This window comes from Felis catus, chromosome C2 (assembly GCF_018350175.1).
Source record: "Felis catus isolate Fca126 chromosome C2, F.catus_Fca126_mat1.0, whole genome shotgun sequence".
Lineage (NCBI taxonomy): Eukaryota > Metazoa > Chordata > Mammalia > Carnivora > Felidae > Felis > Felis catus.
In genome coordinates this window covers 2491056-2510793 of record NC_058376.1, presented here as the reverse complement: position 1 = coordinate 2510793, position 19738 = coordinate 2491056, and the positions used below count along the sequence as shown (strand labels likewise).

Below are 19738 nucleotides of genomic sequence, written 5' to 3'. Positions count from 1 at the left end.
GCTGTCTGTTAGGCACACGTTCAGTCCGCGTGCAAGTGTGGTAACGGATCCACGCAGGTCAGCTTTATCTCCCGTTAACAGCGAGCCCGGGGCCAGGCAGGCTCCCTCTGACCTCACTCGCAGCCTGCAGCCTCTGTGCTGCCGGTCATGGCTTGCTGGTCTCCCCGGGGCTGCTTCCTCCTGGCCATTTCATCTGCATTCCAGCAGGAAGGAGCAGAAGGGCACACCTGGGCCCTTATTGCCTTTTGAAAGCTCTCTCCAGGCTCCACCTAGTGGCCTCCCTGTCCCCTGTCCCAGGGGACTGGGACCTTCCCTCCTTGGCCGCTGGTGACCTGCCTGGGCCGTCCTGTTGGTACAGAGGCGAGGGACAGTGGATGGGGGAGGGGCAGCCCACTCCTTCCCACCTCTTGCCTCGTGGTCAGTATTCCAGGACCTTTGACCCGGTTTGGTAGGAAGGGGCATCCCGGCCCTTCCCTCCTCGCCGTGCTCCGCACCCGGTTCCGGTTTTCAGTGTGGGGGGTGCTTCTCAGGTCCCGGCTTTCAGTGTCTCTGAAAATAAGAAAAAGGAGAAGGGCACAGCCACCGTCTGGAGCAGGACTGTTCCCCGATTGGTGCAGGTCCGGCTGGACATGGGCAGCGGCAGCCCCGGGCCACCCTGCTGGCTGAGTCTGCCTTCCTGGTTACAGAGTGTAGGTCATGGGTGAAAAGGACATCCCTGGAGACCCCGCCTCCCGGAGGCTCCTGATGGGGAGGGGCTGCAGGCAGGATAAAAGCCGTTGGCTCCGTGCACACCCGCCGCTTTCCAGGGACTGCCCTGCACGTCCGCCAGCCCGCAGGTCACAGGTAAGGGCGCGGCGCCTGCTCTCTGGTTGGAAGGAGGTGCCGCGGCTGCCGGGGACCAGCCGGCGTTTGGGCTGCGCCTCAGACCCCTCCATCTCCGCGTCTGCACCCCGCGGGCTCCCCGAAGAGCGGGGCGGGGCGTGGTTATTTCCCCGGGGAGCCCCCGCCTTGGCCCTTCCTGCAGGAGAGCTGGCGGCCAAGTTCTGACCCTGAGCTGCAGGGGAGGGCAGACAGATGTTCTGATGCGACCTGTCTTCCGGCCCCCGCCGGTGCCCGAGACTCGACGCTGGGATCGGTCAGGCCGCGAGGCGGGGGGATCTCTGAGCCGGTGCTGTCTCCCCGGCGAGGGTGGCCAGAGGCTCTTATCTGCCACAGACGTCGCTGGAGTAACAAACAGCAGAGCGCGACGGTCCAATGTCCGATGCCACGGCTCGCACGTGGCCGCTGAGCCCTCAGAGCAAGGGGCTGGCTGCACTGAGAGGCGCTGAGAGCCGGCACACGGGCTCCGGAGGCCGGCAGGGCAGGGGCGATATCGCGGGTGGAGGGGGGGGGTGTTTTGCCGCATTGGGTTAAGTCACACCATTACGTTAACTTCACCTTCTCCTGTAACTTTTTCAACGTTTGTGTATTTTTGAGAGAGAGAGAAGGAGGGCGAGCAGGGCAGGGGCAGAGAGAAAGGGGGACCCAGCACCCTAAGGGCTCGGAGCTGTCAGCACAGAGCCCGACGCGGGGCCCAAACTCCTGAACCACGAGATCACGACCTGAGCTGAAGTCGGACGTGTAACCGACTGAGCCACCCAGGCGCCCCTGTCCTGTCACTTTCTAACGCAGCTACGAGAGCGGTTAAACAACCTGCACAGCTCACTGTTGCCCCCGGGGCGCCGAGGAGGGTGACCTGTAAACTTGGCCCGAATTGCACTGCCTCTTTGCTCTGATCGCCAGCGGTTGTGAAATCTGGAGAATTCTTAAGTAACATGCTCACCGAGAGACGAGGGGGTAATTAACTGTCACTTCTGCTTTCGTCAGCCGAGCAGGCTGCTGCCTTAACCGACAGACTTGCGCACACACGGCCGGAGCCAGTGGCTCCGGGGGGGGGGGGGGCACTGGACGGCCCGGCCAGGGGTCCGGGGCTTTGACGCCGGCCTCACCCTCACCAGGCCTCGCCCCAGGCATAGGAGGCAGGAAGTGAAAACATTTGCTCACGAATTAAGTTGCCTGCCCCCTTACATTGATCTTTTATTTTGCCACCAGACGTCGATTACTATTGCTGCCGCCTGGGGTGGGAAGGGGGTGCGGGGACTGTAGGATGCGGGCCGCCGCGCTGGTCCAGAAGCGGCTGTGGCCAGTGGGCCGCACGAGCTCCCACGACAGCACGTGGGAGACCAGGTGTGGGCCCAGTAGAGCAGGGGCCTGGGGGTGCTGGGGTCGGCCCTGGCGGTCAGCGCGTGCTTACCCTGGGGCCCCCTCGCTGGAGGGGTCGCCGGCCCCGGGCTGTCGTCTGCGTCACCCACGGCACGCACAGCCGGGGGCACGGCATCGGTGACCCCAACTCTGGCTTCTTCACGGAGAGCGAGCGTTCACGCTCCCTGGGACTCGGGGTGCTTGTTCTCTCCCTTCTCACGTGTTCCTTCCCTCATGTGACGTGACCGCCGGCCCCTTGTCTTTACATGTGTTGGCGGGGGACTCAGCCCGACGCTAACAGGAATGACGGCCTCTCCTTCCCTGTTTTGCACAGATATCTGCGTAGCTCTGCACGGTTTAGTGAGTCTGTGCAGCTACAGGGGCAGCTCCCCGGAGTGAGTCTGGGCCCAAAGAGCCAGCTGTCCCTGAACTTGTCACTGCAGGCGGGGAGACGGCGGGGGTGTGCCTGGGCCGGGCTCTCCTGGGGCAGGGGGCCACGGGAAGGGTTTCTGCTGCTTGCGGGAAGCACGTGGGGCCCGTCGGTGAAGACACGGGCCACCCAGAGGCTCTGCTGCGGCAGGTAATGTGAGAGCACGTGTTCCCCCCCCCGCCACTCCCCCTCCCAACCAGCAACAGACGAGCTCAGACCAAGGTGGCTGCCCCAGCCCAGGAATGGCACTGAAGGACACACCCCGGGGAGGGAAGTGCCCTGCGGTAGACGGAGACACGCGCGGCCGGCTTGTGCCGGGAACCTGGGGCTGGCGCGGGGTGTCCTGCTGAGGAGAGGAACCGAGCGGGCAGGAAGGACACAGCCCCTCGACCTTGTGGGACGAGCCTGGCCGTCGGCTGGCCCTCTGTCTGAGCTGCGCGTTCCCGACATCACAACACATCGAGGGACTCAAGTCTTTTGTCCCTGGTCTAGAGCAAGGGCCTCGGACGGCCAGACGGGTGCAGCTGCACGGAGGCAGAGGAGGCTCACGGTCAGGGTGACGAGAGAAGGTGGGGCAGCCTGCAGCCGGAGCTGGGCTTCCCTCCAGATGAAGCTTGTTTGGGGAAGCACTTTGGAGGGACCCTGTGAGGGCGTGGCTGCTTCGGATGCTCACCTGCTAAGACAAGACGGGACCTGGATGCAGCCCCAGCTGTGAGCTAGCGACGCTGTCTGGGGGGAGGGGGGGGGAGCTGAATTCAATGCCAGGAGATGTGGTGAAAAGCCAGTTTGTCACCAACATTCTGCAGAATGTCCCAATGCTTCAGTGTCCCAATGCTTCTTGATCCCAACCCCAGAGTCAGACCGGGCGGGCGTTCCTGCCGGCGGGGGCAGCCGCGGCCCCCAGCACACGCTGGGGGAGGCTCAGAGGGTGGTGGTGAACGGCAGCCCTGGGAGGTGACAGGAGGGCCAGATGCCAGCCCCCGGGTGTCCGAGGATGCGCGTCCACCCACACGGGTGCCATGGCCGGTCCCTCAGACCAGCAGGCAGCAGGGAGGGCCGGGGACACCCACGATCAGAAGTCTGCAGAAGGGGCTGGAGGCTTTGCATTTTGGCCCCAGAGATAGGGGTGAGTCAGCTGCCTGTGGGGCGTTTACAGTGGGTGCAAAGACATCTTTTGAGCAAAGGTGGGCAGGAATATGCTTGAGAGAAGGTCCCTGGTCACCTGGCATCCTGGGAAGGTGGCAGAGGTGAGCCGCCTCCAGCGGCTGCTCCCGACAAAGAGCCCAAGGGTGGCACAGGAGGGGTGGCCGCGGTCGAGCGTGGTGTCGGGCGAGACCGCCAGTCTCCGTGCTCACAGCTGGTCCGTTCGGGTCCAACGGGATTTGTGGGCACGGTTTGTGTCGGTCCAGACGCGTGGCACAAGGACAAGGTGCCGGGTGCTGCCGGGCTCGGCAGACCAGGCAGGGCCGTGAGAATGATCTCTTTTGAAGATACCGTCTCTCATAAGACTTACAAAAATCAGCTCACTTTCCAAAATAAAGTTTAGACTTCTTTCCCCGGTTCCCTGCTGCAACCCGACATCCGAGGCCCGGGCAGCTGGAACAGGGAAGGGCCACAGGGGCGCTTGCGGGGGCTGCGGGAGGTGGGGTGCCCGGCGGGGTCTCTGAGAACCCCTGCCGCTGGGGACCTGGGCAGCCGTGAGTCCCTGCCTCGTGCCGGCCGTCACACCATCGTCCCTGCCGTCACCTGCCACACGGCCGGCGGTACCTTCCGCTGGAGGCCGCTTGAATAGAATCCCGCGGCCCAGGTGGCTTGTGAGCCACAGACATTAGTTTCTCACGCTTCTGAAAGCGAGGAGTCCAAGATCAAGGTGCCGGCGGGTTCCGTGTCCGGCGAGGCCCCTTCCTGCTTCACAGCCGGCAGCTTCTCTGTATCTTCGCGGGGGGGAGGGGCAGGGGAGCTCTTGGGGTCTCTTTGAGAAGGGCGCTGATCCCACCACGGGGGCTCCCCTCTCGTGACCTGATCACGAGGCCCGAAGGCCCCACCTCCCTGTTCCGTCACCTCGGTGGTCAGTCAGGTTCCAGCCCGTGCGCTTGCCGGGGCGCACACCCTCAGTCCCTAGCAGGTGGCGCCGGGCGGGAAAACCGGGGTGGGGCCACTGTGTCAAGTGCGTGCCAGAGCTGGGAAAGTACAGACATCAGAAGACCAGCCGTCGGCCCCGGGCCTGGCGTGGGACGAAGGCTGGCCTCCCTTTCACGCCCTGCCTCTGCCTGGTTTCACATTTTACAGCAAGAATGTCCTACTCCCCGCCAACTTACAGAATCTCATTAGGGCTCCAGAGCGGGGGTGTTGTGACTTCACACGTCTTATTTGCAGGCCTGGCTGTAGAATCCCTCCAGGGAGCGCCCCTCCCGCGGCCGGTCTCCCTGCGGGGCCCTCCGCTGCCCTCGTCGTGAGCCGTGGCAGGCGCCGCTCCTGCCTCGAGCCCGTGTGCTCAGCCGTGGGGGAGACCGGCCTTTCGGTGGGTGCGATGGGAGAATGGGCGTTTCCGGTTGGCTTGGCGTCTCGGTTGTTGACGACACAGTTCCTGCTCGCGGAAGCGGTGCTTTGACGGGTACTTGGCCCGCGTTAGAATCCTGATTCTGCTACGTGCTCGCCGCGTGACTCTGGGCGGGTTGCTTAGCGTTTCTGTACCTCAGTTTCCTCATCTGTGAAATGACTCTCATGGGAGCTCACCTCCTGAGGCTGCCACGAAGACTGAACGAGCAGACGGACACGGGGACATCGGGATGCCCCGTGACAGTGACAGTTATAGACAGCTGTCACCCTGCACGGGACTGGGAGCTCCAGCTGGCGTTAGAGCATCTCGACTGCAGTTCCGGAACTCGGGCTCCTGCTCTGGGCAGCTGGGCGTGGCAGTTTCCCTGAGGAGAGAGTCAAGTCCTCTGCAGGGAGGGGCAGGGAGGGTCGGGGGCTCAGACCCGGGTGCTCGCGGGTGCTCCGGCCACCTCCCCCCACCCCCGGCTCCGTGCTCCTGAGAGGGACATGGGACAGCAGGAAAGCACACCTCTCTGGAATATGTGTGGGGAAACGGGAAGGACACCCAGGAGCCAGCTCAGGAGACCAGCCTTCCTGCCACCCAGCAGAGCAGCCTGGGGCCCTTCCCCCTGGGCCCTCAGCCTGCCCCACACCGTCCGGCCCCCGGCTGGCCTACAGAGGTAGGAGGCCGGGGTCCAGCCCAGCTTCTCTCGTCCCCTTTGAGCCTCCCCCCACCCCACGCCCCCAACGGCTCTTCTACCCCTGGGAACAATAGGTGCCTTCGATGCAGCCCTGTCCTTACTGCCACCATCGCCTGGAACAGCGGGGCTCTGCAAACCGGCTCCCGTGCTCGCCGCGTGTCAGAGAGACCAAGCTGGCACGTCGGGCACACAGACGGAGCCCCTGGGCACTCGCCGCGCGGGCGCTTCCCGGTTCTGTGCGCCGACGCCCGTGTCCGCGGTGTGCGGAGGGGACGCCGGGCCAGCCGCCCCCTTGTGCCAGCCGGGGTGTTGTTGCTTGTTGACCAGACCCCTTGTCCCGGCAGGTGCCTCAGTGCCGTGTGCACATCTCTCCTCCCGTCACCCGCCCCTGGCCTGTAGCTGCATCTCAGAGGCTGCAGTTACGAGCACAGCCTGGCAACCAGTCCCAAGTGGGCCCGAGGTGGCCCAGGGCCAGCGAGCCGGGTCACGTGTCCCCGGGAGGCTGAGCAGGGCGACCCCCGCGTCTCAGACCGGCTGGTCCCCTCCAGGCCCGCCCTTCACAAGCGAGGCGCTCCCCAAGAGTGAGGCGCTGCCCCAGGACACCTGCTGCCGGACGCCCCCGTGCGTGGTCACCCCGACCCGCCTGTGTCCACACCGCGCGGTGACCACAAGCTGCACAGCGTCTGGCACAAGAGTTTCCGAATGTGCTTCAAAGCACTTGAGATTTGGCCGCTGGCTTCCCTGTGTGCACACCTCAGGCTGTTTACCCGTGTTTGGTTTGCATGGTAACCCGTGCTCCCCACGCGTCCCGGTGTGGATTGGAAGGACACTGTCAGCCTCCCGGGGAGCACCAGCCTCACTCCTGGAAGCGCCACCGCCGGCTCCTTGACCCCAGGGTGAGTCGAAGCAAAGAGGCTTGTCACGAGTGGGCCTTGATGTTTGCTCCCCACCACCCCCACCCCCGACTTGTTCGTGTATTTAAAGCTGCAGGAGGCAGACCAGGTTGAACACGGCACCGCCGGCCTCCCTCAGGCGCCCGCGGCCAGGTCCCTGTGGAGCAGCTGGCATCCGTCGGTCGTGTCCTGCGAGGGACTGGGGGGCACTGGGCTGGCTGGTGCTGGGGCCACAGCGCGGCCTCCTCCTGCGTCGTGCCGGGACCAACAGAGAAAGCTCAAGGAACTCAGAGCCTTTCCGAAGAAGGGCTGCGGAAAGCGGCGGGAGCCCGTGCCCAAGCGGTCAGCGGGAAGGACGACGCTCCGGGCGTGAGAACGAGGTCGGGGTCGCGACTCTGTCGCAGGAGGGGGCCCGGTGAGGCCTTGTGGGGAGTCTTAAGTGAGGGCCTCCGGCAGCTTCTCTCCCTGTTGCTCTAGAGTGCTGTGTAGCTGGCATCCAGAGGCTTCTTCCCGGGTCTGAGGCCGAGCGAGATCTGGAAGACAGGCCGGTGAGGTGGTGCATTCCCCGAGCACCTCGTTAACCTAACACGCGGACGACGGTGTATGGGGGGGGGGTGGTCTCACTGCTGGGGCCAGCGTGTCTGTGAGGCAGGGCCCGCAGCACAGTGCTTGGTCCCCAGCATCTTTCCTTCTGGAAGCTGCACGTTGTGGCTGCTCTACAGCCTCCGTGCAGAGGCAGCACGGCCTGAGGATCACCAGTGTCTTTGGTGACCTGTGGGAAATAGTGATCAGCCGTGATTTAGCTCGCGTCGAGGCGTGGACACATCAGGACAAGCGCCAGGATGTGCCGTCCCGCCCCTGGGAGCGGCCGGATTCACTCCTGGGGGCCTGGGGTGGAACCGGCCACGCTGGAGGCAGCGGGGCGCTCAGAGGGCCGCGTTTCGGACCCCAGGCTGCCAGCTCTTTGGTGATTTGGGGCAGAGGGACTCAGAGCTGCAGTCGTGCCAAGGGCAGAGCCGCCGGGATCGCCGCATGGTTGGTCTGCGGTAGCATCTGTCGCTTGGCGTGGCCTCGGCGTGTGTGTGGGTGTGGCTTCATGCACGTGGGCAGGGCCCCCCATGGCCCCTCACCAGTGTGTCTGGGCGTGGCCCGTGTGGCCTCTCTCGCACGACACTGTTAGCAAGCACCCGATTCCGGCAGGTTCCACGTGGGGTCCCCCCTGAGGGCCAGGACTGCAGGAGCTGGTGGCAGGGGCTCCCGGTTTCTGTGTGGGGTCAGGGTGGGCCGGGGACGGCCAGGAGCTCTGCTGGCGGTGAGCACAGAGAACAGGATGGGGAGGCTGACGGGGAGCGGGGAGCCCAGGGCTGGCTGTGCCGCAACCCCCCCGCCCCTCCCCTGCAGGGATGGGGGGATCGTGGGTCCGCCCCGGAGGATGGAGGGAGGCACTGCCCTCGGTGCGCCCCGGCTTGCCCGCCACTTGCCCTCCCTGTGGCTGCGCTTGGCGAACTTTCTGGCGGTTGGCTCTCTGATCTCCTTTCTGTCTGGGCTGCAGTTGGTGGGTTCCTCGTTTGCCGGAGCCCAGCAGGTACCGGACGGAGGAGCGTCTGGCTGTCGCCGGGGGCTCCACGGGGCCCCTCCGGCTGTCCGGCCCCCTCCTCACTGGGCCCCTGATGGCCCCAGGGTCAGCGGGGGTAGCAGAGAACCTGCTCTGGGACCACACGATAACAATCACAACATGCTTGCCTGCGCGTGGCCCCGTCCCAAGGGCGTGGTCACCACCAGTCAAGCAGGGGGACTGGAGTGTGCCGACTGACTGCACGGGGAGAAACTGTTTCCTCTGAGGAAGTGCTACAGAGTTTTAAAGGATACTTTTCCCGTGGCTGCTCTCAGCGCCAAGAACTCCTGCCAACACACGCTCTTTCACCTTTTTGGCGGAAATCACTAACGTTCAGGCGCAGGGAAATAATCCGGAGACTACGTTCCCGTGACGCTTTCTTGTGCAATACGTTCAAATTAGCTTTGTTCTCCTCAACCTAACGAGGAGGTGTGGAGAACGAGAGCCTCGAGGGAGGGCGGTGGCGGGGGTGAGGGTGGGGAGAGGGTGCGGGGAGCGGGGCTGGGGGGCAGCTTCGGGCCTGGACGGCGCGGCCCCCGGTCTCAGGGGCTGGAGTTTGGGAGGTGTGTCTGGGGGGCTGCGGGGGCAGCCGGGAGGGGTCTGTGACCCACTTTCCACTCAAGACGAGTCATCGCGGCCACGCCCGGAGGTCAGGCCGGAGCGCCCAACGGAAGCCTTTCCCAAGGAGGGCAGGGCCCGTCCGGCCTCACAAGGTCCTCACGGGACGAGTCAGGGCCACCTGCCGCCCTGCACGGTGACCTTGGCTGGGGGGTGGGCCTCACGGCCCCCCAGGCCCGTGTCCTCACGCGTCACACACCGAGGTCCCCCACGGGCTGGTTCTGCGGACGCACGTCCTGAACGGCACTCTGGGAGAGGAGGGCTTTCTTTTCGTGACCCATTGGCGAGGCGGCGGTCCGGGCGCCTGGCAGGAAGCGGCACCTCCAGGGCCCCGCCGTCCCGGGAGGACGGGCACGGCTACGTTAGAGCCAGTCCGCCAAGGCCACCGGCACCCGGGATTAAGGACTTGGAAAAGCCTTAGCCAGCAAGACGGTGCTCAGGACAATCCTCTGAAGCCCCTTCCAGTGGACGGAGTGCAGGGTAGTGACCCGCCTTCTCTCCTGAGACGAGTCAGGCCAGAAGCTAGATGACAGATGCTTCTAGAAGGAGCCTTGCAGTGACCCGTCCAGAAGGCCCAGAACCTGCCGCCTCAGGGTCCCACGGGAGTTCCTGTGCTGCAGACTCACTGTGGTGCCCGGGGTGGGGGTGGGGGTGGGGCGGGGGAGGTGCAGGGTGGGAGCGCTGGCCCAGTCTCCCGTGTACGAGAGTGACAGTAGTGACTTCACTTCCCCCTGGGACCGCGCCCTAGCCCCGAGGAAGGTTCCCCGGCCAGAAGAATCCTCAAGACGCCCTCATGATCAAGTACCCCCCACCCCACCCCCACCCCCCTTCCTCAGGTGTCTGCTGCGGCCTTCTTCACCGGGAGCGGGTTTTGTGGGGTGACGCTTCTGTCCTTGGGCCACCTGAGCTCGCCTCAGCCCCGTCACAGATCCCACGTCTCAGGGAGACGGGGGAGAGGCACACACCCCCCCACCTTCCCTCAGTTCCTCCAGCACAGGCTCCCCAAGAGTAAGACGTGTGGCTTTCCCCCCAGGAGCCCTCCTCTGTCGGCAGCTGTGGGCTGGGACCCGGCCCCGAGTCTAGGACGTCTGTCCATCACCTGGTGGCCCAAGCACGGGCTCCCCATCACTAGCTGACCCCACGGCCCCGCCCCAGGCCGCGCTGTGTTGGGGTCATGCCATTGTGGCTTCGGAGAGGCGGGGGAGAGACGGTGTGTGCTTGTGGGCCCGCTGACCTGCGTCCCGGCCCAGCCCCGTGACACCAGCAGCTCCCGGTGGCTCCCGGCAAAGCTGCTTATTGGATTAGTGGCCCCGCGGGCCCCTGCAGCAGGTGGGGGGAGGCTGGCATTTAGGGAGTCCTGTTTTCGTCTGGGCTGCTCTGTGAGGCCTGCAGGGGCCTGGGGCGGGGGGAAGGCGGCGCCTGGAAGTGTGTGTTCCACTTGGGGCTGAGCAGATGGTCCTGGTGGCCCCGGCCCGTCGGACACGGGCGCCATAGTCTGGACGTAATCCCTCTTCCTTATCCGCCGGCCAGGGGCTGACGCTGCTCAGGCCGCTGGTCTCCTTCTGTCGGACTTTCACGGGCACAGGCTTCCAGGGGTCCGAAGATGCTGTCCAGCTACTCAGCCTGCCTTTTCTCGGGCGTGTGCACGGCCCTGGTCGCCGTGGCCCTGGCCTATTACTTCTACTGGTGAGTACGGCCTGGCGGGCTCTGGGCCGTCCCTGCGCAGGGGCCCCGGGCCTCGCTTTTCTTCCGCTTCCCCTCCTGTTCTCCGTGTGCCACAAACTTCCCGCTTGGGAAGGGGCCCTCGTGGTCGGCAGGGAAGTCAGTGTCAGTCCTGCCGGTTGTGTCGGGGCTCGGCCCAGGGAGATCCCACCTCGCCCCGCCGCGAACGTGTCTCTGGGACGTTCTGGAATGTTCCTGGAGAAGGTTCCGGGGCCGGGCGCCTGGCGCCAGGAGCGGCTCCGTCAGCTTCCTGGTGCTCCCCGACCTCCTACCCCGCGGTGGGCGCGGGGGGCTCGCGGGGTGGCCCGTCGATGAGTAGAAAGTGGTAGTTTCCATCACGGAGAGGCCACCCCGCCGTACCCAGGCAGGCCGAGCTGCTTTGCGGTGAGTCACTCGCAACTGTTTCTCGCTGTCGTGACCCGCGCGCGTACTGGCTCTTGCTGGGAGGTGGGGAGTCCGAGAGGTGGTGCTGACCCCCCGGCCTGGGGTTCCCGAGACTCGGGTCCGGCCCGACCCCACCCCAGGCCGCGATGGTGAATGGGGCGCGTGTGCTCCAGGCCACCTGTTTCCATCTGTAGAATGGGAAACCGTGTGCCCTGTCTGCACGTGACCGTCTGTAGCCGGGGCACAGGGATGGGAGCCATCGGGTGGAGCTGGCCCCCGCCCGGTGCTGGATGTGGTCAAGGTGGCCGTGGGGAGACCCGAAACCCCAGGTCTGTGGCTGACTTCATTTTTTAGGGCCAGAAAATGGGGTAATTTCCGGTGAGGAGACATTGAGACGTTGGCTCTTGTGAAGGTTCTGACCCAGATTAGTTTTGTTTTCTTCAGCACACGGTCTGGCTGAGAATTCTGTTTGCCCGAGGCTTTCCCTTCTGTTGATCCGATTATCACTTCTGTTCTGACGATGCGGAGGGCGCTGCACACGGTGTGTTCGGGGGCTCCGTGCCTGCGCGGCCCCTGCCCTGCCGTCCAGGGCACGAAGGCCCTTTCCTGCCGGCTGGGAGCTGGGAGCTGGGAGCCCCTTCCTCCGCAACTCTGTATCACTTACCGTGCAGAATGAATTTATGCCCGGGAGTTATTTGCATTTTAGATCTTACGTGAAAAGGATGGATAGAATTTACAAAGAGTTACACGGGACCACAGAAAGGTAACAGGCGTGAGTCAGGGGAAGAATTGGCCCAGGTGAGGGAAGGAGGGACTTTTGTCCCCTATTGAAGGAGTTCCGGGTCTTGGCCAGGTGGTTCCCCAGACCTCGCTGGGGCCCCCAGGGGACGAGAGATCACTTACTTTCATGTAAGTAATCTTACATGAAAGATTAGGGGCGTGTCGCAGCAAAGGTGCCCCCCTCCCCCCCCTCCTGGTAATCGATGGCGTGTGGAGGCCAGGAGAGGAAAGGCAGCTCGTGTGGCTCTGAAGGCTGGCCAGCTGCGGTGTGCTGGCAAGGGCACGGGCTCCCCGGGTCCCCTCGGTCCTGACACTTGCCCCAGCCACTCAGTCGTCGCTCCATCCACACGTGGACAGAAACCCAGACGGAAGAATGTTTTTGCAGCTTCTTGTGATCTGGCTGGCAGAGCCGAGCAGCCCCAGCTGTGCCCCCGTCCCCCTGCCCCCGTCCCCGTCCTTGTCCCCCACGCTCAGAACTGGGAGAAAACATGGAGGTTTTCTTGCCCTGGGTCTACAGAACGGTCTCCTCCCCAGTTTGTGCTGGGCTTAGGTGCTGCCTTTTCCGCCGCCAGTCTCCCCGGGCCCGGAGTCCCACCCAGACTGGCGTGCGCTCAGCCAGCCTGGGCTTCTGGGGCGCTGTGACCGGCACCGAGGGGGAGCCCCTCCCCGGACGGTGCTGGAGAGGAGTGCTCTGTTCTGGTCAAGATGCCTCCGGCCGTGCGAATTTGTGAGCACTTCCAGGAGAAGCCCGGGGTCAGGGAATAGAACTCTGGGCTCCAAGATGCCATCAGAGACCCACTTCCTTCCGAGGCTCTGCCGTGTGGCCCGGCTGTCCTCTGCAGACGTCACGGCATCCAGGAGAGACACCTTCTCGTCCTCTGCCCTCTTGCCGGCGACAACTGTCTCCATGGTGGGCTTCTCCACGTGCCCGGAGGTGAGCCCATCGCTAGCAAGAGGGCCGGACGCGGCCAGAGCGTGGCCCCGGCCCCGTGCCGGAGCGCCGCTTTCGGAAGCGTCCCCCCTCCTCCCCCCTGCAGGTCTGTCAGCAGAGTGACGTCGGGGCACAGCAGCCAGGGAGGCGACCGTGCTTCTCTGAGAAAGCCTGGCTTCGCTTCTGGGTGTAAGACCCCCAGGACCCACCTGTGAGACAGGCACAGGGAGGCGTGGGTTCCCCCAAGCGCACACTCACCGCCTCTGGTCGCCCACCGTTACTTCTCTTCGGCAACGTCGCCGGCACGTACCCGCTTTCAGACGTCACACTCACCGTGAAACGCACACGGACCTCGTCTGTGCTTCCATAAATTGTTGAATGACATCAGGGCCGGAGCCCCGCCTCCCCGCCCGTCACCCGGCGCGACCTGGGGGCCATGGCTGACCTCGTGCCCTCTGAGGAGACCTTAGGAAGCGCTGGGCCGCCCTCCCTCTGTATCTCAAATATTTAACCAGTTCACGGGCCTAAGTGGCGTTTCGTATGTTGGTTTAGGGATCTTCCTCATTTTAAGGAGCGCAGATTCCTGCCACGAAGAACCAACTGCACAGGGGAAAGATGTTTTACATCTTTACGAGGGACGGAGACGTTTAGGGGAGGCCTGGGGCGCCCTCGCTTCCAGCGCTGCCCGCACACCCCCGCGGGTCCCGTCCCTGCAAGCTCGTCGGCGGCGTAGGCAGCGCCCCGGTCAGCGGTTCCCCCACGCCGCTTTGTTGATAAGTTTCCCCGTCATCGCAGCCGAAGTATGGCTCCGGGTTCTCTGGGCTCTTTCTGGAAAGGCAAACTGGCACCAGAGCCCTTACTTGAAGGTACAACAGTAGCTACTTTTAAAAGTTAGTGACTTACAACCGTGTCCGATAGAGATTTCTACCGTGGCCTTCAAGGTGTGTGTGTGTGTGTGTGTGTGTGTGTGTGTAAAGAATCAAAATCTCGGGGTGCCCGGGTGGTCAGTCAGTTGAGCATCTGACTCTTGACCTCAGCTCAGGTCATGATCTCACGGTTCATGAGATCGAGCCCCACATCGAGCTCTGACTCGATGACAGCTTGGAGCTTGCTTGGGATTTTTTCTCTCCCTCTCTCTCTCTTTCTCTCTCTCTTTCTCTCTTCCCTCCCGCCCCCCCCCCTCTCAAAATAAATACATAAACCTTAAAAAAAAAAGAATTAGGGGCACCTGGGTGGCTCAGTCGGTTAAGCGTCTGATTCTTGATTTCGGCTCAGGTCATGATCTCCCAGTTCATGGGTTTGGACCCCACGTCAGGCTCTGCCCTGACAGTGTGGAGCCTGCTTGGGATCTCTCTCTCTCTCTCTCTCTGTCTCTCTCTCTCCCCCCCCCCACCTCTGCCCTTCCCCACTCAGACTGTCTTTGTTGCTCTCAAAATAAATAAACTTAAAAAAGAACGGATTTAGAAAGAATTAACATCTCACTGATGTCGGCTGCCTGAGGGAAGGCGGGTCGGAATCACAGAGGCTTCAGAGCCTCACTGACAAAGCGTCGGGTCAGACCGCGGCTTCGGCGTGGCTCTCCTGGGTGTGCATCAGGCCTCCTCAGCGTGGGGTGCGCTGTGCAGTTTCCCCAAGGAATGTGACCGTGAGGCCCTCTCGTAGCGGGTCGGTTCCTGGCGTCAGTGTCTCAGTTACGGAGTTTTACCAATGCTCGCGATGATTGAAATATCTGTCACTGGTACGGAAAGCGGCACTTTTACGAAGGCTCTTTCGGAACCCGGTGTGTTTATGAAACCCTGACGAGTTTTCAGGGACACTCCTACGTGCCCTTATTTCATCCTTGGAGCCAGCCCGTGGTTCTGGTAGTAAAGGTCCTCTTACCCTCACTTTCAAATCAGAAACCGAAATTCAGAACGATCGCGTCACGCGCTGAGGCCACAGACACGGGACAAGAACCGTTGGCCGAGCCCTGGGCCCAGCGCACACCTGCCCCCGTTCCTCGGTGGAGAAACCCACGGTGGGCGTGGGGGCCCCTCCAACGTGTCCGCTGAGCTGAGACCTGCAGGTCATTTTCCCTTGACCGAGTTACACGAGGACTCTTTTCACCTTTAAAGGTGCCATTTCGCGATCAGCATTAACCCAGACCTTAAATCGCTTTATAGCTGCATTTCTCTGAGTTGGCAGCCTGCCGGGTTTAAAGGAAAGTGAGCTCCCACCCGTCCCTTCCTCACTCTGGTTCTCAGGGTCGTGGCTCCAGAGCCATCCGGCCGCTGACTCCCGACCGTTTGCTGATGCTCCGTTCCGTGACTTACTAACCCACCCAGTTCTCTCGCCGATGTTCACCAAGTGTCCATCCACCGCGTGCCAGGCGCGGCTCTAGACTTTTGCTTCTCTGCGAGTGTGACAGACACCTGTCACTCCTCACCGCCCCCGAGTTTGCTGGGTTAGTATTATTTTTAGTTATTTTGCTCTTCCCTTAATACTTCAGTATACTTGAACTTTCACTTTGTGCTGAATCAAGTGGAACAAAGCCCTCCTGACCTGCTCTGTGTAAAATAACTTGGGTCCACGACATTCGTATCTGCGGTCGTTATAATGGAGTTCTCCACGCTTCTTTTGTAGGTCGATTTCAAATATTGAAAGTCCAGAAACAGCATTCACAATAAAACTTTTAATGAATTAGCTCCTGCCGATGCCACAGAGAAGGCACGAGAATCCTGTCATTAAGTCTGTGCTGCTTGGAGGAGGAAGTCGCTCGTGAAGCCAACCGTAGAAACCCACGCCCCTTGTTAGTGCGATCGCTGTCTGCACCACAGTTTCCTGGCAGGGTTTTTTTTTTTTTTTTTTGTTACTTGAAAATGTTAATTGCTTCGTTTTTATTTTTGAGAAAAGAAACCTATTTCTCCTTCAATACCAAAATCTTCTAGCTCCTTGATCGTATTCTTTGTGGAACAAATTCTTTGTTCTTGAAAGATCTCGGGTTCTAGTTTGGAGCAGTTTCTTCCCGGGCCACCTACGGGTGTTTATCCCGGCATTTCCTTACGTTGCATAATGCGGTGAGTTCTTTGTCTTAAATCCCATGTCTTTCTCCTTCCTTCCTGTTTCGCTGGACTACACCCTCAAGTAATCTTTTCACAAAGGATCAGCAGAAGTTCCATTTTCTGAAACCTGGTCGATCTCAGGACTGCCGTGATTTCCGTCTTCATTCTTTGTGTCTCTCTGGTCCTGATGGAGGGGAAATGGCATTCAGAGGGAGGAGGCTTTACTACAGGAGCTACTTACAAAGGGGCCAGCAGGGATTGGGGAGCGGTGAGAAGGGGAAAACCCTGGAGTCGGCACATCCTTACCGACAACGTACTTCGTTCCAGCCAGAGCTGCGCGGGGAAGGGCAGGGCCCACGGAAAAGTCGGAGGATCGCGGAGTCCAAGTTGACTTCTCTTGGTCCCAGGGTCGAAATTCTGTGAAATTTGTAAAGTGGCCACATTTCGGATGTGCCGAAGCATGAGGTTCTGGGCGACATCTGTGGCGCTCCGCCGCTCTTGACCCAAGGGTTCCGGCCTGGATGCTCCTGGGGACTGGGTGACGCTTGTCACGGTGCACGTGCGGTAAACACGCACCATGCATTCAGCAGGCTTTGATGGAGCGCCTGGGTATGACACCCAGACCCGCGTGCTGGCGTCCCAGAAACGGTGGCTTAAATGCGTGCGACTCGTCCTCTCTGCCTGCGAGGTCTCGGCCTCGGAGGACCCGCGTCTTCCACACTCTGGGCCTTTAGGCCTCATATGTGTTGCTTCATGCTGACCTTGGCTTATATCTGGGGGCTTAGATCCCATCTTGGGATTCGATTCTCACCAGGAGCGGCGTGGCGGGAGGGAGCCCACGGTGGCTGCACGGGACTCGTGGGCCCAGAGGGGAGGTTGGCCTGTTGTTTAATTGCCTCTTTCCACCCACTGGTTGAGGAGATATGTGATGCTAAAAGAGCCTCCTGATTCCCGTAATGGTTTTAAGTTAATTTTGTATTCTATTTATTGTAACGTATTAAACACAGTAGAGGGGCGCCTGGGTGGCTCAGTCGGTTAGGCGTCCGACTTCAGCTCAGGTCGTGATCTCGCGGTTCGTGGCTTCGAGCCCCACGTCGGGCTCTGTGCTGACAGCTCAGAGCCTGGAGCCTGCTTGGGATTCTGTGTCTCCCTCTCTCTCTCTCTCTGCCCCTCCCCCACTTGCACTCTGTCTCTGCCTATCAAAAATAAATAAATGTAAAAAAATAAGAAATTTTAAACACAGTAGAAATACACACGTGCCTCAATACAAATACAGCAGGAAGTCGACACGTGTGTGAGGCGTGGTGTTTGCTGAGCCAGTAGCCCCACTCGGCGTGTCCAGCAGGGGTGCACCTGCTCGGGCGCGAGGGCCCGCGGGCCGTCAGCTCCGGTCCAGCTCACTGGTCTGCTTGTCTGTCCGCGCGGGCTGGGCCTCGCTCGAGGCTTTGTCGTAGTTGTGACATCTTGTGGGCCGTTCCCTGGTCCCGTGCGTGGTCTTCTCGGCTTCTCTTTCTTGTTTGGTTCTCCACATGAGCTGTAGCACCCGCCTGTCTAGTTCCCGGTGAAGCTGAGGGGACCGGTTGGTGTTTTAATTAGGATTCAAGTGCATCTGTAACTTAGAACGGTTTGCGTGTCAATCGCGTATCACCATCTAACCCACGCCCTCACAGTGTGGCACTTGTGGCCACCACCGGCTTCTGCGGGTCAGCAGCCCGGGCCGGGCCCAGCAGGAAGGGGCGTCAGTGTGGCTGCAGTGGGCTGGCACCCGCCTGGGGCTGTGGGTCCACCGTGCTCCGCGGGGCCCGCCCCCCACAGGCCGCCCCGGGACCCCCGCCCGGTGGCGCGGGGCACGGGGGAGGCGGCAAGGCCCTGAGGGCCGAGCTGGGGTCGAAGGACCGCGTGTTCTCCGTGTGCAGAGCCCTGAAGCCAGCGGGGCCCCAGCGCCGGAGAGGGGACCCCACGTCCTGACGCCTGCCTTGCCAGGGGCGGGGCACAGAGAGGGCAGTGTTGTTCCCTTTGCTAGGCCTGCTTATTGTCTTTCAGGATGTTCTGCCGTGTCCTTGTGCGGGCTCTGCCGTCAGATCGTTTCGTCGCAGACACACGCGGCGGGGTCTTGTCTTCCGTGTGCCTCCTGCATCTGCGTGTCCGCGTGCAGGCGTGCCCACTGGACGGCGGTCCCCGGGCTTATCTTCCTGCCTTAAGTGCTTGGACTGTGAGCCTGCTCCCCACTTGCTTTAGGAGAAACCCCTGGTCCTGGACGTGCAGTTTTTCCGTTTCTGCTGCTAGAAAGACAGTGGAGCGACCCAGGAGCCGCCAGCGGCCGGGGCCCCAGATGATCGGGGGGTGGGGGCAGAGCCGCCAGCGGCCGGGAGCTCCGCATCTTCCGTGCGTGGCTTCTGGGTTGCTCTATGGTCTCGGATGACCACCTGAGGCCAGTGTCCTGGGGCTGTTGGGTAGAAATGACTAAACTTCTCTGCTGTCTTGGTCCCTTCTGATGACTTCAGTCAGAGCGAGTTACTGAACGTTCTGAGAATGCCGATCTCTGTACGTTGTGTTAACTGCATTCGGCACTCTGTCATCTGTTGTTTATAGTGGCACTTTGGTCACAGTGGATTCTCTGGGGTCTGCGGGATACAAACCTGTCATTTGCAGATAGGGATGATTTTGTTCCTCCTCCTAGACTTTTCGGTTTCTCGGTGGTTCTGGGAATCTGACGAGGCGACAGACGATTGTTAGCAAAGAAACGTGTCCTACTTCTTGGCCCGTAGAAGGATAAGACGGTCCCTGCCAGTGAATTTACCCAAGAACAAAAGGTAGTCCCTTAAAGACTCAGAAATAGGATCGTGTTTGTCTGATCTGCAATTTTAGTTGGCCTCATAAAAATACCCTTTCCGCTTCCTGGCCTTGTCAGTAACATGATGCTAGGATACAGCCTTTCTCTCGGCGTCGTGGTCAGGTCAGCGTGGACAACAGTGGCCATTGTGCTCTCATTCGTGATGTCATCGATGGGCGCAGGGCCACCCTCTGAGGTGGTGCCTCCCGGGCCGCCGGCCGTCGCCTGCCCCTCCGTGTCATTGTCAGAAGGATGTCTGCCACCAGCGCCCCTCCCGCCCCCGCTCACACCAGGTGGGCCGTGGGCCAGGAAGCCACCCAGTCCCTCTTGCCCCTGCCACATTTACAGCCAGAGGGAGGAGCAGCCGGTCAGGGACCAGTCAAGGGGCTAGACGGTCCCGCTGTGAGTGACGTGGGATTTGCTCCCGTGCGGCCCGGGCTGGCCGCTCGGGGAGCGCGAGCCTTACTCCTGGCTCCGGGCTGCGTTTTGGGCAGTTAACGTTGCGTCTACGTGTCTCGGGGTAGCTCGAGAATATTCGAGACAGTGTTCACTCTCGACTCTCCCCTGTTCATGGGTTTTGTCCTTCGGTGTCTCCTGACTCAGAAACAACAGAACGGCCGTGCTCAAACCAAACACCCAGGCTCGCTCCTGGGGTGTCGTCTGTGCGGCCAGCCGGCAAGGCCTTTCTGTGGTGCCTCCGGGGGACTGTGCGTGCCTCACGCATAGGCCTTCATGGGTGGGACGGGACAGAGGGAAGGAGGGAAGGTAACGGTTCTGCTTTTCTGCTTCATCGCGGGCTTTGAATTCGGATGACTGAAATCCGCGTGAAACTCAGCGGCTGTTTCTGTCTGTAATGCAGACCACTTATCTAGAACATCAGAAACGCTGCCCTCTGGCGTGTTGAATGTCTTCTCCCATCGCCAGCCGCTGTCGGCTCGCAGAGAACACTCGGGGCCAGCTGAGGCCACGGCTCAGAGGGGCAGCGGTCCCAGAGGGGTGGTCCCACGGCTG

The 19738-nt window shown here is 61.8% G+C and overlaps 1 protein-coding gene and 1 long non-coding RNA gene across 9 annotated transcripts in view; one reads left to right on the top strand and one right to left on the bottom strand.

The window, feature by feature from the left end:
• Nucleotides 1–19738, top strand: part of AGPAT3 (1-acylglycerol-3-phosphate O-acyltransferase 3) — an 81147-nt gene that overhangs the window by 35033 nt on the left and 26376 nt on the right. The window contains exon 1 of one of the 8 annotated variants that reach the window (XR_006584742.1): nt 788–843. The exons of 2 other annotated variants lie outside the window; for them this stretch is intronic. The gene's annotated coding sequence lies outside the window, so the exon portion shown is untranslated. Of the gene's footprint in view, nt 1–787; nt 844–6906; nt 7184–9887; nt 10723–18892; nt 19021–19108; nt 19130–19738 lie in introns of those variants that run through there. 5 more of the 8 variants (XR_006584743.1, XR_006584740.1, XM_003991359.6 and 2 more) reach the window with 5 other exon arrangements.
• Nucleotides 14312–18749, bottom strand: LOC123379840. Its single transcript, XR_006584746.1, has 2 exons — nt 16201–18749; nt 14312–16078 (listed from the first exon to the last, which is right to left on the bottom strand). It is a non-coding gene; the product is annotated as an uncharacterized LOC123379840 (long non-coding RNA).